Genomic DNA, 22,988 nt, shown 5'->3' on the forward strand with positions numbered 1-22,988 from the left:
TTTACCTGTGTTAGCATTTCCAAGCAATGCTTTCAAAGGTAGCTTAAATTAGAGAAACGGCAGTAATATGAATTGCTGATGGCGATGCTCTTAAACATAGTCTTGGGTTAACAACACGAAGCAGCTAAGCAGAACAAATATGCATTAAATCTGCCTTACAAGTGCTTGATTTCATTTCGGAATACGTAGGACAAACAAATTGCTTTTAGTGACATCTGAAGCGGAGAGCCGCTGCAGCGACATTTGAACTACTGAAACGTCATCATTGCAGCAAATTAACATCAAAAGAGCAGAAATGTGATGAGTGGTTTTTTTTATACATTTGTAGCGTAGATTAACCCTTTATTAGCCTACAGACTGCAAGTAGGAATATTATCCAGTAGCGGGGAATGGGTAGGTATATACTGAAACGACGCAGAAGCAATCAATTAAAGCTAAATTGTTTTTCCTTGTCATATCAGCAGACAACGAATATATTTAGAATGATAGTTAATTGGTTTTTCAATGCATTATGCATGTGACACGACGTGCGGCTGAAAAACTGACCCGTATCATACCGCGCCCCTCTGTCACATAATGGCAGAGTAGAGCAAAACAGGATACCACTTCCTGCAGCATTTATGTAGGTTCATTATGCATGGGAATCAGAAGCATTTGAACTATGTAATGTTGTGGAGGTGTATCACAGGTTTCATCAAATAATCAGAGTGTTCGATTTTTATCTTCTTTATAAATTGTCCTCGCGCAATTCGCTGAGTGAGCCTCTTTCTTTCCCTCTCCCTCCCTTTCCTTCCTACTCTCTCTTTCCCTCCCTTCTCTCTCCTCCTATCCATCTCCTTCTTTTTCTCTCTTTGTTTCTCTTTCTAACATACCGTGCTAGTTCCACACTTCCGCGTCAGCTCGCAGCCGCCCGCCGACCGTCACCATGGGACAACAATAAACAGCACATTCCACAGACCGCACCCGCCGGCGGCGGCCCGTCAGGGACGACGGTGAAAACAGGGCGCCTGGGGCGATTTGATCAAGGTTCGTGAAATTCACACGTGACGTTTAGCATGTAGAAGGCCCACGAAGGGGGAGAAGCTCCAAATGTCACGTGACTAATATGCCCTCCGGCGCCCTGTTTTCACCGGCGTCCCCCGTCAGGCGACTGTTGGCACTGCACTGCCGGCCGACTGACCCGCCGGGGCACGAGCACGTGACGGCCCGGCTGGAGAGTGGAGGGGCTGACGGGGCGACGGGGTGGAGGGGCGGAGGGGCGGCTGGCTACGGGGAGGTCGTGGAGGGAGTGTAGAGGGAGGAGTAATAGGGAGGAGGGAAGGGTGGCCAGAGGTTGAACTGAAAAGTTGTTCAACTGTTCTGCGGACGCGTTTTCTTTCAGCCACCCACTGCCACTGGCCGCGGCCAGCCGCCGCCGCCGCCCCAGGGTCGCCGACCGGGCCCCACGTGGCTTCTTACCGCCGCGCCGCGCCGGCGGCACGGTTGCCAGCCTGGCTCCGACCGACTGACGGTCGACACAGACTATCGACAAAGCAGCCCGGCGCCGCCGATCGACTGAGGAGCAGCGACAAAGGGGCGCGGTTTGCCCCCTGTCGCCAGGGTAGGGGGGGGGGGGTGCCAGCCGGTCGGACGCCTGTGGCCCACCCCGGCCGGCGCCGCTGCCCGCTGGTGAGTCACAATTGTGATGGCGGCGGACACTGACCGGCGCGGCGCCTCCCCGACGTATTGGACGAACGTCGATCCAATAATTCCGACATAGTGCAGTGGTAGGGGTTGTTGGAACACTGGGAAGGTAAGATGATGTAGGACTGGTATAATGACTACCGTTTTACCTAAGCTGCGTGCGCAACCTTTATTGAGTAGTGTGCTCTAGTCCGATAAAGATCGATACATCGAACACCCCTCTGAATGAAGCTAGGTACAGAGAGTCGCTACGCAGATCACTAATAGTTCAAAAGTGCATCGGTAGTTGTAGAAGCAAACGCCCGAGAAAAGCTGGCAGCTGCATTGTGATCCTGATAGAGTTTTGGATGGTTCATAGATGGCGTTAGTATATTACGCCTGAAGGTATGCTGTGCCGCAAGACTGGTAGGTCCTTGTAAGACTCATAGATGGCGCCAGTAGCTTACGCCTGAACTCATGCTGTGCCGCAACACATCAATGTTGGAGAATGAGAGTGAGAGTAGGAGTGAGAGAGAAGGGGAGAGAGAGCGCAATAAGGAAAGAGAAAAGAGAGAGCAATAAGGAAAGAGAGAGAGAGAGAGAGAGAGAGAGAGAGAGAGAGAGAGAGAGAGAGAGAGAGAGAGAGAGAGGGAGGGAGGGAGAGAGAGAGAGAGAGGTGACACAACTAAAGAAGCTCCGCTGGATGGTTTGATACGAACCAGGAATGATTGACTGCACCTGGGGCCGTATTCACGTCGATCATTTTCGTAAGAATTTTCTTAAGTTTGACCTACATCTTAAGTAAATCTTTTTTAATAACGTGTCGCAAGGCTTTGTTCTAAGGACTATTGCTACAAGCGCGTATGGCCTTGTTCAGGTGCGTGCGGCCCGCTGCAGATCCGGGTTATTAATTCAACGACTGACCGGTTCTGCAGAGGTTTCCGCGTCGTTCCTCGAATAAGCTTATGCGCTTGCCGCATGACGCTCCTTATATGATCGCGCTGTGCGTGCAAGACCCTGTATATAAGCGTGCGTGAATTATCAAATACACAGAGTGCTCGAGACCGGCTTTGGGGACGCATCGGCACACCGAACCAAGTAAGTCGGCGATTCCACCGGCCGACATAATGGTGGCAGCGGTAGGATTATGTGCCCTACTGTGTGTCCCCCTGCGTGTCCCCTATGTGTGACTTACATGCCCGTTTAGGATTATATAGGGTGTATTTTTCTGGTCCCAATTTTTTTCCCGGTGCATTTTAGATACTAACCATGCCAGACGACCATATTCAGCCTCTCCCTAACACCCTCAACATTCATCAAATCGGTACTTTTATCCCCAACTTCGACGGTTCGTTCCCCATTCAAGATTTTTTCCGGGACGTCAGAGAAGCCGCATCCCTAGGAAATTGGCCTGACGTGGTCTCTATCAAAGTTGCCAAATCTAAAATGCAAGGTCATGTCGCTGACATTGTCCGCACTCGTGTGGCTCTGTCCAATGCAGAAACGTTGAATGACTTTGAAACTCTTTTAACGAACGCTCTTCATACGGATCGACCTATCTCCTCCCGTCTGCAAGATCTCATGACGTGTATACAACATCCCTCCGAGTCTGTAGACGCATTCGCCTGCCGCCTCAGAACTAAAGCAAAGTCATTGACAGAGTGGGACGCTACCCCAGACACCCAACAACTCAAAAACCGTACTGTGGCCGCCACCTTTGTGAAAGGGTTAAAGCCTTCCATCCGTCAGTACGTGCTTCCACAGAACCCTGCCGATTTCGATTCCGCGGTGACTCTAGCTCGGACACATGAACTTAACAGCTCTTTGCTGCCCGATGCCACTTCCACCCTCGCCGCATCTTCAACCCAGGCACAGTCCAGTGGCGCAATGGACGATCTCCAGCGCCGTGTGGCCAGCCTCGAGCTTGCCACGTGTCAGCAGGCCACCCGTGGCCGTGGTCGCTCTTCACAACGCCGACCCCGAGGTGGTTATCCACAGCGTGGCCGTGGCCGTGGTTTCTCCACACCACCCATTACCAACTACCACCAATCATCATACCGCCGATACCAGTCATCTTCCTCCCAGCCCCGCCGTGCATATTCGCCCGATCAGTGTCGCCATTCCTGTTGCGATTACCGTGCACGCTCGCCCTACCGCCACTATCGCGACTCATCTCGTGACCGCCACTACCATCGCAGCTCGTCACGTCCGTCCTCCCGAGATCGGCGCGGACGTTCGTACTCAAGGTCGCCATCGCGCTCACCTGACAGGTCCCGTTCGGACCGGTCCCGTCAGTCGCGTTCCCCAAACGCTCACCGCTCGCAACGTTAGACGATGGTCCTGCGTTTGCGAGCATTGCATCCAACACTGCTAGTGCTGAACATCGTTCTCCTCCACCCATTCTTCAGGATGTCTCCATCTCTAAGCGAAAGGGTACTGCTTTATACGACACAGGTTCCAGTGTTTGCCTCGTCACTCGTGATTTTCTATTATCATGCGATATTACAGGTTCTCTCAAAACTCCATCTGTGTCAGTTCTCGGTGTAACCGGTTCTGCGATTCGCATTGTTGGTGAAATTGACATAGATATCCAGATTCTTGACCGTGCTATCAAACATAAATTCTACGTCACAGAGAAATCTCTTTCATTTGGATGTGACATCATTCTTGGTATCGACTTCATCATTCAGCATCAGTTGATGTACAGTCCTGCGACAATGGCAATTACATTTCTTCAACCCTGTGCAACGTCATCCATCCGGTCCAAGTCAACAAACCGCCTGAGTCCAAAACGTAGGAAACGAGTGAAGTTCTTGCTAGGCACAACCGATAGCCCTAGTCCGATTGATTCTGACAATCCCTTGTTCGCTACGGACGAAAGCAATGCATTTACCATAGATGATGAGACAACGTTTCCCCTTTTCGTGTCACAGTCAGTTGAAATTCCAGCATTCTCAGAAATGTTCGTTCGGATGAAGCTCCCTCGCTACTTCACCCCAGGTGAAACTCCGTATTTCATTCAGGGTCATGTTGAACAATCTTTGGCTGGAATCCAGGTAGCTCGTGCTATTGCATTTGTCAATCGTCCACAAGTGTCTATTCGCGTTGCCAATGTGACTGCTGCACCGATTCTGCTCCGCAAAAACGTCCGTCTTGCGCAATTCAGTCCCGCTGCAGCTGCACCGTCTGATGAGCCCGGCTCCGTGCAGCCCGACCTTGACCATGTCGCACACTCTGCAGCGACTTCCTCTGAAAATCAAGTTACCATAAAAGACTTCAAGATAGATCACATCCCAGAGCCCTATCAATCTCAGTTACGCGATATGCTGGTGAAACACGTCTCTGCTTTCGGCAATGATTTAAAAGATATTAAATTTACTAACGTATATGAGCATCACATTGAACTTTCGGATACGACTCCTGCATTTAAACATCCTTATCGACTGCCTTTCGCTCACCGTGACATAGTCAAATCAGAAGTGGATAAGTTGCTTGCAAGTGGTATAATTGAGCCCGCTGTTTCTCCATACAACGCCCCGATTATTTTGGTGAAAAAGTCATCAGGTGGATATAGATTAGTTTCCGATTTACGTCTCCTCAATCAGAAAATCAAAGATGATAGATATCCCTCTTCTTTCGCTGCCGATGCCATTGACCAGTTGTCAGGATGCTCAGTTTTTTCGACATTAGATCTTCTCAGTTCATTTCACCAAGTTCCACTCGCACCTTCTTCTAGGCCGTATACCGCATTTACTGCAAACAATGAACATTTTCAATGGAAAGCTTGTCCTTTTGGTCTCAAAAGCTCTGGCAGTGGATTAAACCGAGCCTTACAGATAGCTCTTTCAGGTCTTCAAGGTATTGATGCATTCTTGTACGTAGACGACATTCTTATCGCTAGTAGAGATTATTCGGAACATTTAGAGAAATTAGAAAGAGTTCTTGTTCGTCTTGAAAAAACCCAATTCGTTCTCAAGCCATCCAAGTGTTCTTTTATGCACCGACAAATTCGGTATTTGGGTCATATTGTTGATGAGCATGGCATTCGACCTGATCCTTCCAAGATTCAAGCAGTTCAGGACTTCCCTACCCCGACCTCAGTCAAAGAAGTGCGATCTTTCTTAGGGTTTACAAACTATTATCGGAGACATATCCCCAATATGTCTGAATTGGCTGCTCCTCTGATCAATCTCACTCGCAAGAACGTTTCATTCGATTGGTCAGAGAAGTGTGAGGAAAATTTTCAAGCTATCAAAAGCGCACTACTACATTTTCCGGTTTTGCGATTTCCCGACTTCACGAAAGATTTCTATATGTCTACTGACGCAAGTGATTTTGCAATATCTGCTGTTTTAGAACAGAAACATGGAAACGATCTTCACCCCGTCGCGTTTATCAGTCGTCAGCTCAACAAAGCTGAGCGAAATTATTCTACTACAGAAAAAGAGTGTCTCGCTATTTATTGGGCATTTGAGAACTTGCGTTGTTATCTCCTTGGTCATTTTACACATGTCTTCACAGATCACCTACCATTGCGTGGTATATTCAAAGGTACAAATCCAGGTGGTCGTTTGACTAGATGGTCTCAGAAGCTTAGTGTTTTCGACTTTGAAATTCATTATTTGCCAGGTCGACAAAACGTGAAAGCCGATGTTCTCTCTCGTACCAGAGTAGATTCACAGTCTAAAACAGATTTTCTTGGTTATGTGTCTAGCACTATCTTCGAAAACGAAGGATGGACCCGTGAGAAAATTAAGACTGAACAACGAAAAGATCCAGCTCTTGTGCCCATCATAGATCAATTATCAGGAAAGACAAACGTTCGCAAAGATTTACAGTTACATGAAGAGTTGTCTGCTTACTTCCTCAGTTCAGATGGTTTGCTATATCATGTTTCCCCACAAAAGAACAAAACTCGTCCCTTTCTAGATCAAATGGTTGTTCCAAAGCCGATGCAGTTGAGTATCGTTCAAAAATATCATGACACGATTTGGTCTGGTCATTTGAAGTTCGAAAAGACATTGCAAAAGATTCGGTTGTCATTCTTTTGGAAGGGTATGTACACCGACGTGAAAAAGTATGTAGAGTCATGCCGTCTCTGTATGGAAAGACACGCCCACAAACACATCAAACGTGCTCCTTTGCAGCGAACTCTTGTTCCGGAATACCCCATGCACATCGCATCTTTTGATATCGTCGGACCTTTGAAAGAAAGTTATCGTGGCAACACTCACTATCTTAGTTGGATTGATCATTTTAGTCGGTATCCCGAAGCTGTTCCCTTATCAGAAACTACCACAGAAGCGGTAGCCAAAGCATTTGTAGAACAGATCATTTCTCGTCATGGCATTAGCAAAATTTTGCTTAGTGATCGTGGGTCAAATTTTACGTCCAAACTCATGCAAGCTATCTGCAAATTATTAGGCATCAAACGCATCTTGTCCTCTCCACGTCACCCGCAAGCAAACGGTCGTGTCGAAAGACTCCATTCCACAATTGGCAATATTTTGTCCCAGTTTGTCGATTCTTCGCAAAGAAATTGGGACGAAGTACTGCCTCTCGCCCTGTTTGCGATTCGTTCTTCCGTAAACCGTTCGACTGGAGACACTCCAGCCCAAATCTTCACAGGCCGAGATCCGATCCTCCCTTTAGATGTAGACGCACAGGTTCCATTCGATCCATTCTCATCCATCGATTCTTACCGCGACGTCCTTCACAAACATTTGGATTCTCTTCACTCCGTCGTGCGTGCAAACAACGAATCCGCGATTTTGGCACAAGAACAGTCTCACGCGACACAAGACCAAACCCCATCCTTTCCTCCCAACTCCCTTGTGTTCCTTCACAATCCTCAGTTCAAGCCCGGTTTGACTCGCAAATTCCAAAAAGTCAACCGCGGCCCATACCGTGTGCTGCACATGACGAGCCCCGTGAATGCTCGTATACAGCACACCTCAAACCCTGACGACGTGCAGCTCGTCCACGTCGACCGGCTGAGGCGCTTTACTGAGCACACACAGCTCAAAGCCTCAGAAGATCCTTCTCGCAGTTGCGAACCTGACGGTGGTTCCGTAGGCCAGGCCACTCAGCGCAGTAATACTGATGCACACCCGCTCATTACACTGCCGGTCACGCCAGGGATTTCTGCAGGACCCCGCTCTGCTGAAGAAGCAGATCTTGCGGCACCAGATGTGCCTGAATACAATTTAGCTCTATTAGAGGAACTATGGCAAGTTCCCGCGGCCCCTGCGGTAGACCCAGGTCCCCGACAGGACGAGCCGGCCTACAATCTGAGGCCGCGCCATCATATACGGCCGCCAGATAGATTCCGCCAGTGAGCGGACATGAAAAGGCATGCTAGATTAAGGAACGCGTTCCCTTGTACATATCCCCGTTAGGATAAGATGATGATTCGTCTCTGACGACAATGATTACAATTGCCAATGTTCACGATATATCATATATATCTGTTGAATAATTTTTGAAATGATTTGTACGCCGTACGTTCAACCGATAACATTAAAAGACCCGTTCTTTTTCAGGTGCTTGGAGAAAACCGTGGTACAATCATGCAGCACCCACTTCCAAAATTATTCATTGTTCTTCAGTATATCTCGTTCTCTTTAGGCCTATACCATATATGTTACTATCATCGTACCACCGAATGGTGCGCAATCGGAGATTTCGACCCTCCCGTGCTGGAACTGCCCGACAACATTTGTGCCGTGGAACAATGCCCAGAACACCAAAATTGTTTAATGTGCTCCGACTGCCCCGTCGTTAATTGGGTAACTTTCGCTCAACATAAAGGCACGCTGTATGCCCCGACACATTTTCTTTCTCAACCGCATTTCGAAACCAATGGGACCCATGCTGCCTATGATTGTACCAGACGGTTAGACGACGACCGCCGACGCCAGGCAGAGGTCTGCAATTGTCCTGAGACGCAGCCCTGCCACGGCGACGAAGCATTTTGTAATAAACTTCCCTGTGATAATCAGTCTTCATGCTCTTGTGTTACCCGCTTTGCTAGTTTCCATTCTTATCTGCAAATTTCCCATGATTTTGGATTCGAAGACCCTCTTCTAGTGTCATTCAAAGCTTGTTTTTACCAAAGCCCAATCAACTTGGCACCCGCTAGAAAACTTCTAAGCGTAGACACTGCCAACTTTCAAAACGATTTCGCCGAAATTATTTTTCATGATCCTGTTTTTACTTTCAATACTTCAGGAACTTTCATCGCCAGGAAAGATGGCCTCGAAATTATCCATACTGTTTCAGATACCGATCGCCAATTTGTTCTTCCAACTGAACTACGTTACACAGAAGGCACGTTATCGTTTACGTTTGTTTCCCCCGATGGTAACGTTTTATCTGGCTCAGTTTTGATCCCCAGTTCTACTCGATGTTCTAGAATCTCCTGTACTTTCTGCAAAGAAATGTTGTTGAATATTTCATGCCTACCCCACACCATTCAGTACTTAGTTTATGGATTTATCATCATTGTTTCTGGTCTAGTTATTATCTACGTTCGATCTGCCTGTAACGCTATTTTCAGTATACTTCGTACTATTTGCTACATTATCTTTGGCATTTACCGTCTTGTCCGTTCTTGCTTCCGCCTTTCTCTGCGAACGGGCGCTGTAGCTGGCCATACATCCCGCCGCCAGATTTCTACAGCCTTCTCTAAAATCTCAAAATTTGCCGATTCACCCAATCAGGTACAGACACCACCCGCTCCTAAATCTATGCAGCTTAAGTATAGTGTGGTTATTCTTATTTGTTTTTTACCACTCATTCTGGCTTCATCTATTCACGATGACTGCAATGAACTCAAAATAATATCTTCTCGTGTATCGCAGTGTCAAACACTGCCAACAGGTAAGCAATCCTGTGTTATCTCAGGGCAGGCACAGCTTAGTCTGAGTAACATAGGTTCTACGACTTGCATGTTCTTTTCGGACGACAGTGGCGCCAATGTTTATTACATTCGGATTAAATTTGAAGACGTCTTTTGCCAATGGACCACAATTCACCAATATTATACTTTTCCGGTTTCCGTTGAAATTTCTTCCAAGTTGATATGCCCTAACTTTGAGTATTGCAGCTGGGGAGCCAAATGTGTTCCTCGGCGAGAATACTTTCCGGAAATCACCAAAGAATCACTTTCATGGCCCGGCATCACGTCATGCATTTCTATTCCGGCAAAAACTAGATTTTGTGGCGTCATTCATTATGATCCCTGCCTTCATTTCCGCTGGTACCTACTCCCACAGTACAATGCCACCTATCGTGTTGATAAGATTACAGGGCATACTTGTCAACCGATCATTACAATTTCGGAAGCTATCGACAATCGTTTAGTCAATACCACGACATCCGATCACGTTATTACAAATTCCGGCATTGAACTGAATGTCTTAGGTACTTATGACCAGCCCCTATCCCTGCCATCCCCATACCTCGTCCAAAACGTCCATGACTTTTCTGACTCACATCTGGAATCCGCTTCTTCTCCATCTCAGCCTACCCCAGGTCAATTGGGTGACATTCAGGCCCCCAAACCGCTGTCTACCGATTTTATTTTTAGCCCCCTCATGGTTGATTGCACTAACTACGAAACAACCCTTCGATGCCATATCCCTCAAAGTTACATTTCGGTTATCCAAAATCAGCGTCCTAATATCCTTCCTCGCGCCGTTCATAACCACCACCTTTACATTAATTCGGACGGTGTTTTGCAATCTAAACTACTTCGGAGTGCCCCAGTAAATATTCACATACGCTTCAATGACATGTCCCTTGCCATATCCCATTACAAAATTTGTCCTCGTATTGAATCGATTGATTCAGTCACTGGATGTCATTCATGTCCAGTGGCTGCCAAAATTATCATACGAGCCAAATCCATCTGCTCTCCAGGTACGGTTTCCGTATCCTTCAATAATATCCCACTTTCATCCCGTGCAGTGGCCTTATCCACTGACAGCTCCCTCGTGACAATTCAGTTCGTTACGTCGGTCCCCTGTCACGAGGAAAGACTGTGTCTTTACTATAACGAAATTAAAAGCTGTGAACCCGTCTCTTTCTGTTTAGATACCCCTACTCTTTCACTTACCCAGCGCAATGAGACGGTCGCCCAGTCCACAGCCGTCATTCACTCTAGTGGTCTCTTTGATTCTTTTCTTTCGACCACTTCTTCATTGGGAACTACACTACAGCAGGGGCTCTACTGGTTCTTCGCTATTATCGCCGCTATCTTCATCTTTTCGATGGTAATCAATCTATGCCGTCGATAGCCCCTATACATACATCTTGGCTATATCATTTCTTCGGATGCTCGTCAAGACCTTCATTTTCGGTTGTATCACCATGTACTTACGGCTAATGTCATGGCGGTCTGGCGGCAACTATCTTGATGTGTTGCCCCACATGTTTCATATGCATACCTACTTGCATCCACTTCAGCCAGATCGCCATAAACATAAAAAAATCATGTATAGTTTTTAAGAATTGTATATGTCTGTTCGTTTGTCTTGTGTACGTATGTGCCATTGACGAAAGATTTTGTATGTTGCAGACAGCCGATCATACTCGCATCGCCTGTTGCTGCATGCCGACTCACTCCTCATGGGCCACAATGGACTGTCAAATACACACGGCTGACCGATCTTCACGTCTCCGCTGCCTGGCCAAGGGCCCGGCCGGCAGCCGGGACGTCGAGTACCCGCCGAGTCAACCACACCGCCACTGGTACCTGACTCCATGGCGATTATCCGGCATCGCATTCTCGGGACCACATTACCCGAGTGCGTAAAATCGCCCTACAAGTAGAATCGCCACACAACCATGGTCCGGTACCAGTGCATCGACTCGAGACGTCCCCGTCGACTTCTGCTCGCGCACCATCCAGAGGTCCCATCTACCACCAGCCGTCGCTGTCGACTACAGCCAGTTGCCACCACAATCACTGGCCGCCAGCAGTCGACAGTACCGCCCGCTCCAGCCGGCCGCGCCTTCTGTCACTGTCCACTGACGGTGACCTCATCGGCGCGGCTCTGTCATGGGCCGGGACCTCGGACATCAAGATCCGGAGGACCTACACATCTCCGCGCTGCGAGCAAGTCACCCACCAGCTCGGGACGTCTACTTCTTCACTCGGTCGTGTGTTGTTCTGACGCCTCCTATTGTCGGCTCATGGGGGAGGGGAGGTAATGTCGCAAGGCTTTGTTCTAAGGACTATTGCTACAAGCGCGTATGGCCTTGTTCAGGTGCGTGCGGCCCGCTGCAGATCCGGGTTATTAATTCAACGACTGACCGGTTCTGCAGAGGTTTCCGCGTCGTTCCTCGAATAAGCTTATGCGCTTGCCGCATGACGCTCCTTATATGATCGCGCTGTGCGTGCAAGACCCTGTATATAAGCGTGCGTGAATTATCAAATACACAGAGTGCTCGAGACCGGCTTTGGGGACGCATCGGCACACCGAACCAAGTAAGTCGGCGATTCCACCGGCCGACAAACGTGAACTCCGTCGATAAAAACTTAAGAGTTGAGAAGTGTCGACGTGAATACCAAATTATACTTACGAAAGAAAATCGACTTACGAAGTCGACGTGAATACGGCCCCTGGCCACTAACACCTTGGTCCAGCGACCACTAGCCCCTCGAGACCACCATGACCACCAAAACCTTTGGTCCAGTGGCTACTGACCTGACCACAACACCTCTGGTCCAGTGACCACTGCCGGCCGCCGCTGACGCCGTATAACTCAGAGATCGATCAACGGCTGAGTGGCGGGGGTGGCGGCGACGGGGGCGGGGGCGGGGGCGGGGGCGGCGCGGAGACACCCGCCCCCAATGACTCACCATGCACTGGCGGCGCCGCTCTGAGTCAATGACTCTCCGGCTGACCGCCCCGGCGCGGGGAGACGCGCGGCGCTCGCTGGAGCGGCGGCTCCTTGGGAGTAAATCACGGGTCAGTGTGACGCACTGGGCTCTCGACGGCCGGGCGCAGTGTGGGGCGAGTGGGGGGGGGGGGGGGGAGCAGCAGAGGGGAAGGGAGGTGGGGAGGGGACGAGTAGAGACGAGGAATTGAAAAGATAGGTGAGTTTGAGTACTGCGCAGCGCAAAATGTAGGTTACCAACGGCGTATATTGAAACCAGAGCAGCGTGTGCGCTTGCGAAACATCCTGCTCGTTTGAAGCTTTCCGGCTCGCTTTAGCGCCGAGCAGTGTTCAATTAACCGAGCGACTGATCCAAGGTTATAAGGCGGCTTCTGCGTGTCACAGACCGAGATCGAACGCTGATGACGCAGTAGCGAGCGAGCTCGATGAAAAGAGGCGCCGGGCCGGACGGGCCGCTATTGTCAGAGATGTTGACGGAACAGGTCGGTGGAGTGGTGCTTCTTGGCCCCTTTGTGTTCAGTGTGCGCTCGGATACGGGGAGTGATTGTTTGTATGACGCAAGATATTGGTATGTGATAATGTTGCTAATAAAGGGAGTTCGCTCTACCGTGAGGTAAGAGTCTGTAATTATTTAGGTATATTTTTGAAAGAGTTTCAATTGTGAGATACTCTTTAAATGTTTCTAAAGATAACGAACAAAAGAGCGGAGAGAAATGCGCTAAACCTTTATTAGATGCTCAATGCGTGAGCGTAAACGTACCCAATAATACACGCTTTATCTCAGTCAAGGCGGAAAGGAATTTTCTAATAAAAAACGTGCGAAGTCTTCTATAGTTTCAAACATGATCCACCACGATCCCGGCTCTGTGTCCGGTGAGGTATATATTCCCTCCGCGACCAGCTGCGTTGCCGGAGACGGGATCCGAGTCGTCCAGCGACCCTTGACCTCGCTGAGGCCTGCGGCCACTTCACTCGCGCACTCTGCGGCACCACCGCCATCCATAGGTCGGCGGCCACCGGCAGCACTATTCTGGGACTCGTACAGCCGGCGAGCACTTCCATATCAGCGCGCGTCAGTCGCGACCCCAATGACACCGTTCGGTAATTTAGGGCCGCTCTAACACTCCCCCAGGGCGATATCACACGTAGAGCCGTTTGCCCGCCCCTCCCGGTCCCCACCCTGCAGTCAGCAACTACCGAGACCGCCCCGAGATGAGCGCCACCGACATCGCCCTGTCAGAAAAACGGAGTCGTTCTGGCCCCCGCAGCGGGTAGGAACGACCAGGAACGGCGTCGTAGGATAGATTAGACCAGAGGCTCGACGTTCACAGACGGAGCAAATGCATGTCGGACTTAGAATACGCTTGGAATAGCCGATAAGTTGTCGCAGAGCCAGACTTGCAATAGACGAGTTTCGAGTTTCATAGGGCAGTGAGCACCAAGGGATATGTGATTATTGCCTTTATTTCATTATTACATGTAACTACTGATCACTTGAGACTTCTTATACGGACGATCGACCTATAAAACTATAATTAAGTCGTATAAAGTCCAGGCTCTGCTTACGACGGTGCTGGTCTATCGTCCGCACTCGATAGGTAGTGATGCATCCCGGTCAGACATTGCGCGTGGCTGAAGTCGAGGGAGGAGTCCCAAACTCTGACCATTCGACCGCGACCGTCAGATAGGTGAGACCATCAGCAGCCGGTGAGTAAAAACGTAGGTACCTCATCAGGCCAGTGATTTTTAATTAACGAAAAATATAATCGATGAAACGATCGATGATAACGGGGAGAAAAGATCGGTGGCGAGGGAGATACAAAATGGCAGGGTAGGTATGTATTCGGCTTGGTATACTACTGATACTGGTAGGCTGCACGTCTTATTTTCAAAATATTGTTTCCTATGATAAAATGCAAATACTCAGATACTGATAGCTAGCTAATAGCTTTCTTTCTGATCACCTTATCCACTTAATGTCGATAGTCGGTGAAAAACTAAATCTATTTAGCTTGCTGTGAAAACGTCCGGAGTCCGGAAACTTGCTGACTCAGTTTTTCCCTATACAGACAATTGCAAAAAAGTCGCTGAGGGGCGAGCTATCCTGACCCGCTTGATCCTCCACATTACTTTTTCAGTAAGCACCAGTCCGTCTCCCTGACGTTCAATTTGGTCGGCCACGGTCGCAATTTCCGTCTGTATTTCTCTGTCCGTCTCGCCTGTAACGACGACGCCTCAGCGCCGGCCAGCGGTATCGCTACACGCCGAGTTCCTGTCACTAATTACCCCCGTCCCCCTCCCTGCTCCCCGCTGGCCGGTGTTGCACGACCGAGGGGAGGGTATGACGTCACTCCTGACGGCTTGGCGGTGGCGATCGAACCCCGTCCGTGCCGTGGTCGGGCGCCGCTCCCCGGATTAACGGCAGACGGTATATACCGGCGGCGACTCTGATCCACGGCACAATAACGTCGCCGCCGCCCGCCGCGGCCCCATGGGCGCGGGGTGGGGCGGCACAGCGACCATGGCCAGGCCGCAGCAACCACAGCCGGGCCGGCAAACGGACGGTGACCACGGCAGTTTGGGCCCTCCTGTGGAGAGGCCAGGACTGGGAGAGGTCCATTCTGCGGCCATTGAGAGGAGACCGGTCCATTTAAGACCGCCTATGAGACGGCTAAGTCAACGGCCAGACAGTCAGGGACATTCGAGGGATATTGGAGGGATAGGCTATAGCAGCCGACTTAGCGATGCTTTTCACGGGAGCAATGTGTGTCATTTCAGCAGTTTCCGAGCTTGATATTTAGTTCAATGTTTATAATCAATAATTTTTATTTTTAATCGTCAATGCTGCAAAACGGCTGGGTGTAGGTGGTTGGGCGAACTAATTGGCTCTTTCAAACGGCATTCTCCGACAAGGCGCATGCAATGGGTTGTTTTCAGCCAAATCCAGTCCGACCGATGCGACTGCGACCACCACCGTCTTTCTGAGAGATGAACGACTGAGAGCTGACTGACTCACCCAGCTATTCCGAGAACTACCGACGACTGTTCGAGTGGTCCCCGGACATAACTGACAGAGGGCCGAGCGATGGGAGAGGGCCGGGCGATGGCTCAGTAATGGATCTGGAACGGATGGGAAACAGAACTCCTGTTCTGATGAAATCGACTGTGTATGGAGTCATGGACCCTCAGAAATACTGACAGAATTTACGATTGATTGAATAATAATCTTCTATATTTCGGAATGTGACGCCCGTAGAGGTGACTAAAGAAGGTCCCTGACATGCAGCTTCTACCGCTCAAACCCTTATAGTGGAACGCATGCAAGGGGTTAGTAGGTACCAACGCATATAAGGCCCGATCACAGCGAATATTGCACATAACTACTCAGTGCGCAAATCAGCTGGCCACAAGCTCTCGGTTGATTGGATATATTCCCACAGCACCTAGTCTCACCCTTAGACATACGACGCACCGAGAGCTAATTAGACCGCAGCTCGCCCCGCCGGGAGGACATGGGTAGGTATCTTTCCACCGAGAGTTGGTTCGTGGAGCCGCAGCGCGTCGTTGTCACCGAGAACTGCAGCGCCCTGCGTCCGGCCGACCGGCGGATATCGGGTCGCCGAGCGTGGCCGACGTGGGACGCCCTGCGCCTCCCGGGCAGGTAAGCCGCGCGGACATGCAGTGGGCGGGCAGCGCGGGCAACTTGCCGGCCGGATCGCTCACACGGCCGGCCAAGTTTTCCCATAAATTCAGCCGGTCAGACGACTGCAGCTAACTGCGCCGCGCTGTTCGCAGCGATCGCACGAGTCGCCGTCAAACTTTGGAAGTGCAGCCAACGACATAAAATTGACGTCGTGACAGGTCTCCGCCGGTGCTCGAATAGAGTGCTTCGCAGGAGAGCGTTTTTATAGCGACATGCGAGCATTAAAAATAAAATATGTAGTAAAAGGCCATAAGCTACCTATCTATACGTAACACAAAAATGACGATTAGCAAGTATTTGATTTCGAGCGACGATGATAACAATCACAAAATGCTGTCACCCCAGCTCGAATACCTACATACCTACCATATATCAAATCATGTTTGACACTTCACATCAACACGCATATTTGGCACAGTGATGGGAAGGCTGAATAGCAAGTCAGATTTGGTGGGGACAACGCCAAATTGTCAGTAACAGGCATTTAGCAGTAAGTATGTGACTCAGTTGATGGTCACTTGGTCACACGCGTCAATTGAACCGCTCGCCCCGGCCCTGGACCGGCCACTGACAGCACCCTTTGGCAGACACGCCCTTCTCACACGCCACTGGCAATCGATTTGGGACAATCAGCCTCCCCGCACGCAGCGAGCGCGCTGCATGGCAGACTCGCCGCCAATACCGAACCATACGGAGAGCCCGAGACTCGACCATGTGATGTCATAGGTCACGTGCCGGCCGGGTGCCGACCTCGCCCGGGGTGCTGGTTAGCCCCCTCCCCCCGCACCCCTCCCGGCTGTTTGCTCCGTCAGCTGGGCGCGGGACATAGCGGATGATGGGACATTGTGAGCTGCCGGGCCCCTTTGGAAGCTCGAGCCTCCGGCGGGAGCCATCTAAAGCGCCTCTGGAGACCCATGTTAGGTCAAGGTGTGACCGAGTCTGTGTTTCGGTGCGCTGGTTGCGTTCAATATGCCGCGGGTCACCACCCTGCCGTCTGACCCGAGCCACCCCTCGACCCCGCCCCCTCCTCACCTGGTGGTCGCCGCGCTGAGCTGTGCCGAGCTCGGTCGGTCGCTCGCCGGGGCGCGCTGAGCCGTTCTCGCGTGTTGCAGCGCCCCAGGCTGGGTCACACACTGTTCCGAACACCGCTCCAGCGACAATTGATCATCCAGCCGCCTGGCGGACGGACGGCCAACCAGCCGACGCCAATCGATAGGCGCCGCGGCGTGGCCGCGGACCCACCGGGCCAACCTGCCCGGGAGCGGCCGGCGACCGCAGCGCCTCTGGCGGCCGCCGCCGGAAACTCACCGAGCCGACCGACAGGTGGCAGCAGCGGCGGCCAGCCCGTCCGTGGACTATAACCGATGGGGCTTCTGTCTGCTACCAGGACGATAAGAGCCTCGGGTCGGCTGTCCAGACACCGCGCAGCACTATCTACATGGTGCACTCAGTAATATATAACAGCGTTTTGCCTCGGGGACCCGTTAAATGGACCCCGGCAGAAGTAGGCCCGAGGCACACCATGATTCTGTCCTGATGATGTCAGCTGTCCTGACAGTGCTGGGAGGCTTTGTAGTGTGCTGAGCTGCTGGACAAATTTTCGGACACTCCGACTCTGCAAATACCATTGTTAATTCGTTTCATGGATATTGATAAGCTTGTCAGTGAGGCTTGTTTACTGACGTCAAATTACATGCACCTTGGAGGTACTTTTATTATATTACACACAACTAACCGCGCCGACCTCGCGGTTGACGGAGGACGGAGGCGGCATACCATCCATCCTTATCCTCCTACCCAGACAGTCTTTTTAGACGAGTTCCTGACCCTTCCCGATCGAGCCACGGTCTCTAGGCAACGCCCGCTCTCAAACACGGTAAAAAGGCCGAGCGGATGCGCCGTCCGCACCTATCAGTATCGCGCTACAGAGCCCTGGCTCTCAGACTCGGTAATACGCAGAGCCACCCGGAGCTGTCGGCGTGGCGAAACGGTCAGGTTATATATGTACAGACCACGTACAGACCACGGACCGGACAACGTGACCTGTCGGCGGACCCGACGGAAACGGGCGCTAATTAGGCGGCGGCTCATTGAGCGCGACACCGGGGGTTACCCGACGAACCAACCGCGGACGGCGGTGACCGCGGCCACAGGAAACGGGAGACAATGGTCACCTACCGAGAACTGACTCATTGAGCGCCTGCCGGCAAGCGGTACCAGTGTACGTACGACGCAGCGTTTGCCAGCCAATAGATGACAATGTTTCGCGGGGGTCCCTTCAAGACACAGGACAGATAATAGACTGGTCGAATTTTATTTTGGTTCAACTTTCGATACACTTTCCATCTTTTCTGCTAAACATAAACAAGATAGAAGCGGTCGCACAACCACCCATGTCATCTTCATGCGGACACACAGAAAACACTGCAATAACGCCATCATTTTATTGGAAACAATTAATGCACACTTAAACCGAGAACTCAGGATCCGACCCGTCACCTGGATTCCAGTCCACTCGAGAGAAGCCATAAATGGCGGCCGCGCAGTGCCGGCGCCGCGCCCGCAGGAAGATCACCCGAGCCAAGCGGTAGCCGCGCGCGCCGATCGCGAATCTCCAGAGAACATCCGACCGAGTCACCGCTCTCCGGTAATATTCTATAGTACAATTTGCAACGATTGTGAGTTTGAATATGATATCGCACAGTGCATGGTCGCGGGCGGGGGCGGGAGCGGGGGCGGAGGCGGCGGGCGGAGCGTCCCGGCGGTCGGGCGGCTCACTTTTTACCGCCGCCGGCCCCCGCCGCCGTCTCGGCAGCCTTTTTTTCGGCCGCCTTTTGCTGTTTGAGTCGCATCATGTCGGCATCCCTGGGGCGAGAGGGACAGAGTCAGTGGCGACCGCAGCACACGGGGTGAGTAGGCGGTAGCTGGCAATTGGCAGCCACAGGTGGCAAGCGGAATGGCAGCCGCAATTATACAAATCACCGCTCGTAATGATCACATGATCTCTTACAACATAATATCTAACCGAGTTGGCATTTCATCTCCGGTTAGATTACGCATGCTAAACTGCTAACTGACTTGCTGGTGAGTCTTGGTTCATATCACGATTCTTTACATCGATTTCTTAATTGCTTTAAAAAGCCCAACCATGCGCAGGCAAACGCGCGCCTCACTCTACCCGGCCCTAGGGGAAAGCTCCGGAAATCAGAACGCACTGGGAATCGATCCCGGGTCCTTCTGACCCTCGAACCTTCCCAGCCATGCAACCAGATTTGCCGGTCACGTGCCGTGCACGTGTGGCTCACGTGCGCTGACATTTGTGAACTCAATGGCAGCTCTGAATCAATCGATCTGGATACAGGGAATGGCAGCTTTTGCTGGAGATTCCATTGGAACTTTGCCACACAAGTGGGCAGGTGAGTCGCACCATGCCACAGATATAGGTACCGAACTATTCATACACACTGACAATGTGGAAATACCAGGATGCCGACACGTCCACTGCCCAGCCCCCACCCCTGGGAATTCAGGCGTCCCCTCCCCTCCCTCGTCCGCTCAGCTGCTCAGTCCTCACGGCCCACCCACCTCTGCTCCGCCGCTGCTCCTTGGTTAATCGTTGCCCCCGTCCCCGTCCCCACCGCTCCCGGCCGACGGCCTCACCTCTGCTGGCGCTGCTCCTGGGTTAATCCCTTGTTGCCCCCGCCCCCGTCCCCACCGCTCCCGGCCGACCGCCTCACCTCTGCTGCCCTGCTCCTGGGTCAGTCCCTTGTTGCCCCCCTGCCCCCACGGCCCCCCCCCCCCGACAGCCTCACCTCTGCTACCGCTGCTCCTTGGTTAATCCCTTGTTGCCCCCTTCCCCATCCCCCTGCCCCCCCCCGACCGCCTCACCTCTGCTGCCGCTGCTCCTGGGTTAATCCCTTGTTGCCCCCGTCCCCGTCCCCACCGCTCCCGGCCGACCGCCTCACCTCTGCTGGCGCTGCTCCTTGGTTAATCCCTTGTTGCCCTGCATCTCGTCAGCCTTCTTGGCCTTGTTCTGGTTCTTCATGTTCTTCTGGCGGGCCAGCTCTCTCTGGTTTCCGCCTGTACGCGGAGCGCAGCCCGGTCACAGAACGAAGCTCCCGAGCACGCACATAGTGATCCGAATGGAACTCTAATGGAACATAGTGAATAAACAGGTGTGAAACTACATATATGAATATGAATAGACATAGATATATGAAACTAAATATAGAAATCACTCATTCCATTTCCAGACATAGTAGAATCAGGTAAAATGGTGTTTTAGGCATATTCACTATACGAGTGACAACTGACGTCGATAAAAAAAACTTATCAATCGCGGAAAATGAGCCCCAAACGCGGAAAGTGCGCCCCGGTGTACTCACGGGTCATTGTTGGCTACGTTTGGGCGCCACCCCGCCTGGAACAGGCCGGAGACGCTGAGTCAGAAACTGGCCGCCGCTACCACCGGCCGGACAATGCCCCGTTACCGCAGCGCGCCTCCGACGGGCGCCGGCGAGCCGTCAGCGCAGGTGATGGTTTATTTTTCATCGAGTACACACAGGCGGATCAAAACTGTCACACTGCGCGCAGTCCACACGTAACCAGCAATGTCCGCCGTAAATGTTATCTGCGTACCGCGATGGAGATGCGGCCTTGAGCCAGCCCTTACCGATCTACTGGCACTCCATATCGTTAAAATTGGACTATCATTATTGTACCACACCATCAGACTTGGAACCATGTTAATATCACTGTCCACTATCATATTAATTTAACAAATAAAGACACAACCTGCATCTGCCACCTGATGGTATATAAATGTAACTTACTAGTATACCTTTTGTGCCAGGTTGAGCAGTGATAGGGAGTAATAAATCCCATCATTTCACCATCTTAGGGATTAAAAAGTGTTTGCCACCATCAAGCATAACCTCAATCCTAATGGCACTCTGACTTCTCCTATCTTTCACCAGATCTCAGGATCAGGATCAGTGGCCAGTTCACCAACAGAAAAATTGCCTGCTGCTAGTAATTTTATTTAAGTCTTAAAAAAGTTAAACCAACCAAGTGAAAAAACTAATGATGATACCTACCAGTAAGGCTAACTGATAGGTATTATTTCTTACATCAGCAGATGCTGTATTAGCCCAGCTGACAAAATTTTGATGTGCAAATTGAAAAAATGCCGCTGCAGCATTAGTCAAAGAAGTTAGCAGCAAATATGTGTTGGCAGCCTGGTGCTTGTCAGCAGCAATCTGGATTCTGGATAATATTTCAATGGAAAATACAGGATACTGAAAACTTGCAATAAAAATTGCAACACCACTGACAAGTCGTCAGTGGTGTAGCAGGGTGTTGGACTGTTGGTGTGTTCATCAGCGCGGCCCGCCGGCCCTGGCAGACTGAGCTCATTTATGAATCCTTACAAAGGGACCCAAATACAGAGGATGTTATGAAAAAATAACGCTTGGACAATCAAATCATTGAAAAATAGTCATTGACGTTCAGACGAAGACGAAAAGAACGATAACAAAGAAAGCGGAAATTGAAATCTCCCAGCCGCTACTGCTACCGGAAGCTGATTGAAGCGGCAAGAAGTGCAAACAAATGGATTTATGAAAAGTAAGTCAGCCCGCAAGGATTTTAAGATACAATTTTGAGAAAACCAGTGAAGGATACAGATTTACACATATTTTCCTCACCTCGAAATACCACCCAACACCAGCTCAACTGTGCGACTGACAAATTTCAACTTATGATAAATAGCGATCACACCAGGCCCATGTCGTCCCCTATCTCCCTGTGTGTCCAAGTGCACAGATGACGTCACACGAAGGGGCGGAGTCGGGGGTGGAGCCTAGCGCAACGGCCGCCATATTTGAATTTGTTTTATAAGAATGTAATCCATATTTTGGCTTTCAGTCAATTGTTATCGATAGTTTTATGAACGGGTAGATGTAATATAAGTGATTTTTAAAGGGACTATCCCACCTTCGAAAAAATCCCGTTTAGGATTCGGAAATGTTACTTAGGGCACTGTGACGAATTCTGCAAGTTTTTACGCGTTTTCATTGTATACTTTTTGAAATATTGCGACTTTTATATTTCATCGTGACGTCATTTAGATCGGATCTGTGACGTAATGAAGGATTTACTTCATGCCAATGAAGGGGGAAATTTGGCAGCAAATATATTTGCTTTCAAATATGACGCGGCTCATACAATAACAAAAGTGTCTCTGATTGGGCATTTTGTAGTTGGTGGTATGATAGTCAATGTAAGTATGTTTGACTTCCTGCATATAAAATTCAAATACTAACATCACAATTCACATAGGAAAGGAACATATTTTCACCATAGCTTTAAAAAAAATTGTGTCAATTTGGAATACAATTAAAGTGAACAAGTGTGAAATTTGAATGAAAATAACCAACATTCCTGACCTAATCTTACCTACTTTCCTAAAAAGTTTGTAATACCCTTAATACCAACCTAAAACCCCCATGCCAGATGTCTACGACATACAAACCTTTCAACCAGCCTACTACAGTACCTAACACCTCACAACCTATTCCATTCTGAACCTATTGATTGGGATTTTTGTATACTTTTATACTCATTGCATCCTAGCTTGCTATTATAGCAAACATGCAGGTATTTAAAGAAATTTTTGTTTTTCCTTCTTAGCTGTTGAAATTTCTTGAATGCCAACACA

General features: G+C 50.3%; 1 protein-coding gene and 1 long non-coding RNA gene across 2 annotated transcripts in view; both read right to left on the reverse strand.

The window, feature by feature from the left end:
• Positions 1 to 17,351, reverse strand: part of LOC122383685 — a 33,318-nt gene extending 15,967 nt beyond the window's left edge. The window contains exon 1 of the mRNA XM_043370364.1: positions 17,303 to 17,351. The gene's annotated coding sequence lies outside the window, so the exon portion shown is untranslated. The remainder of the gene's footprint in view (positions 1 to 17,302) is intronic.
• A 1,212-nt stretch (positions 17,352 to 18,563) lies between these two features.
• On the reverse strand, positions 18,564 to 22,079 carry LOC122383695. The gene is made up of 4 exons (XR_006256873.1): positions 21,976 to 22,079; positions 20,656 to 20,690; positions 20,236 to 20,350; positions 18,564 to 19,135 (listed from the first exon to the last, which is right to left on the reverse strand). It is a non-coding gene; the product is annotated as an uncharacterized LOC122383695 (long non-coding RNA).
• Positions 22,080 to 22,988: the final 909 nt, after the last annotated feature.

The sequence above is a fragment of the Amphibalanus amphitrite genome, unplaced genomic scaffold (genome assembly GCF_019059575.1).
Source record: "Amphibalanus amphitrite isolate SeventyFive unplaced genomic scaffold, NRLGWU_Aamphi_draft 000170F_arrow, whole genome shotgun sequence".
In the NCBI taxonomy this organism is placed as follows: domain Eukaryota; kingdom Metazoa; phylum Arthropoda; class Thecostraca; order Balanomorpha; family Balanidae; genus Amphibalanus; species Amphibalanus amphitrite.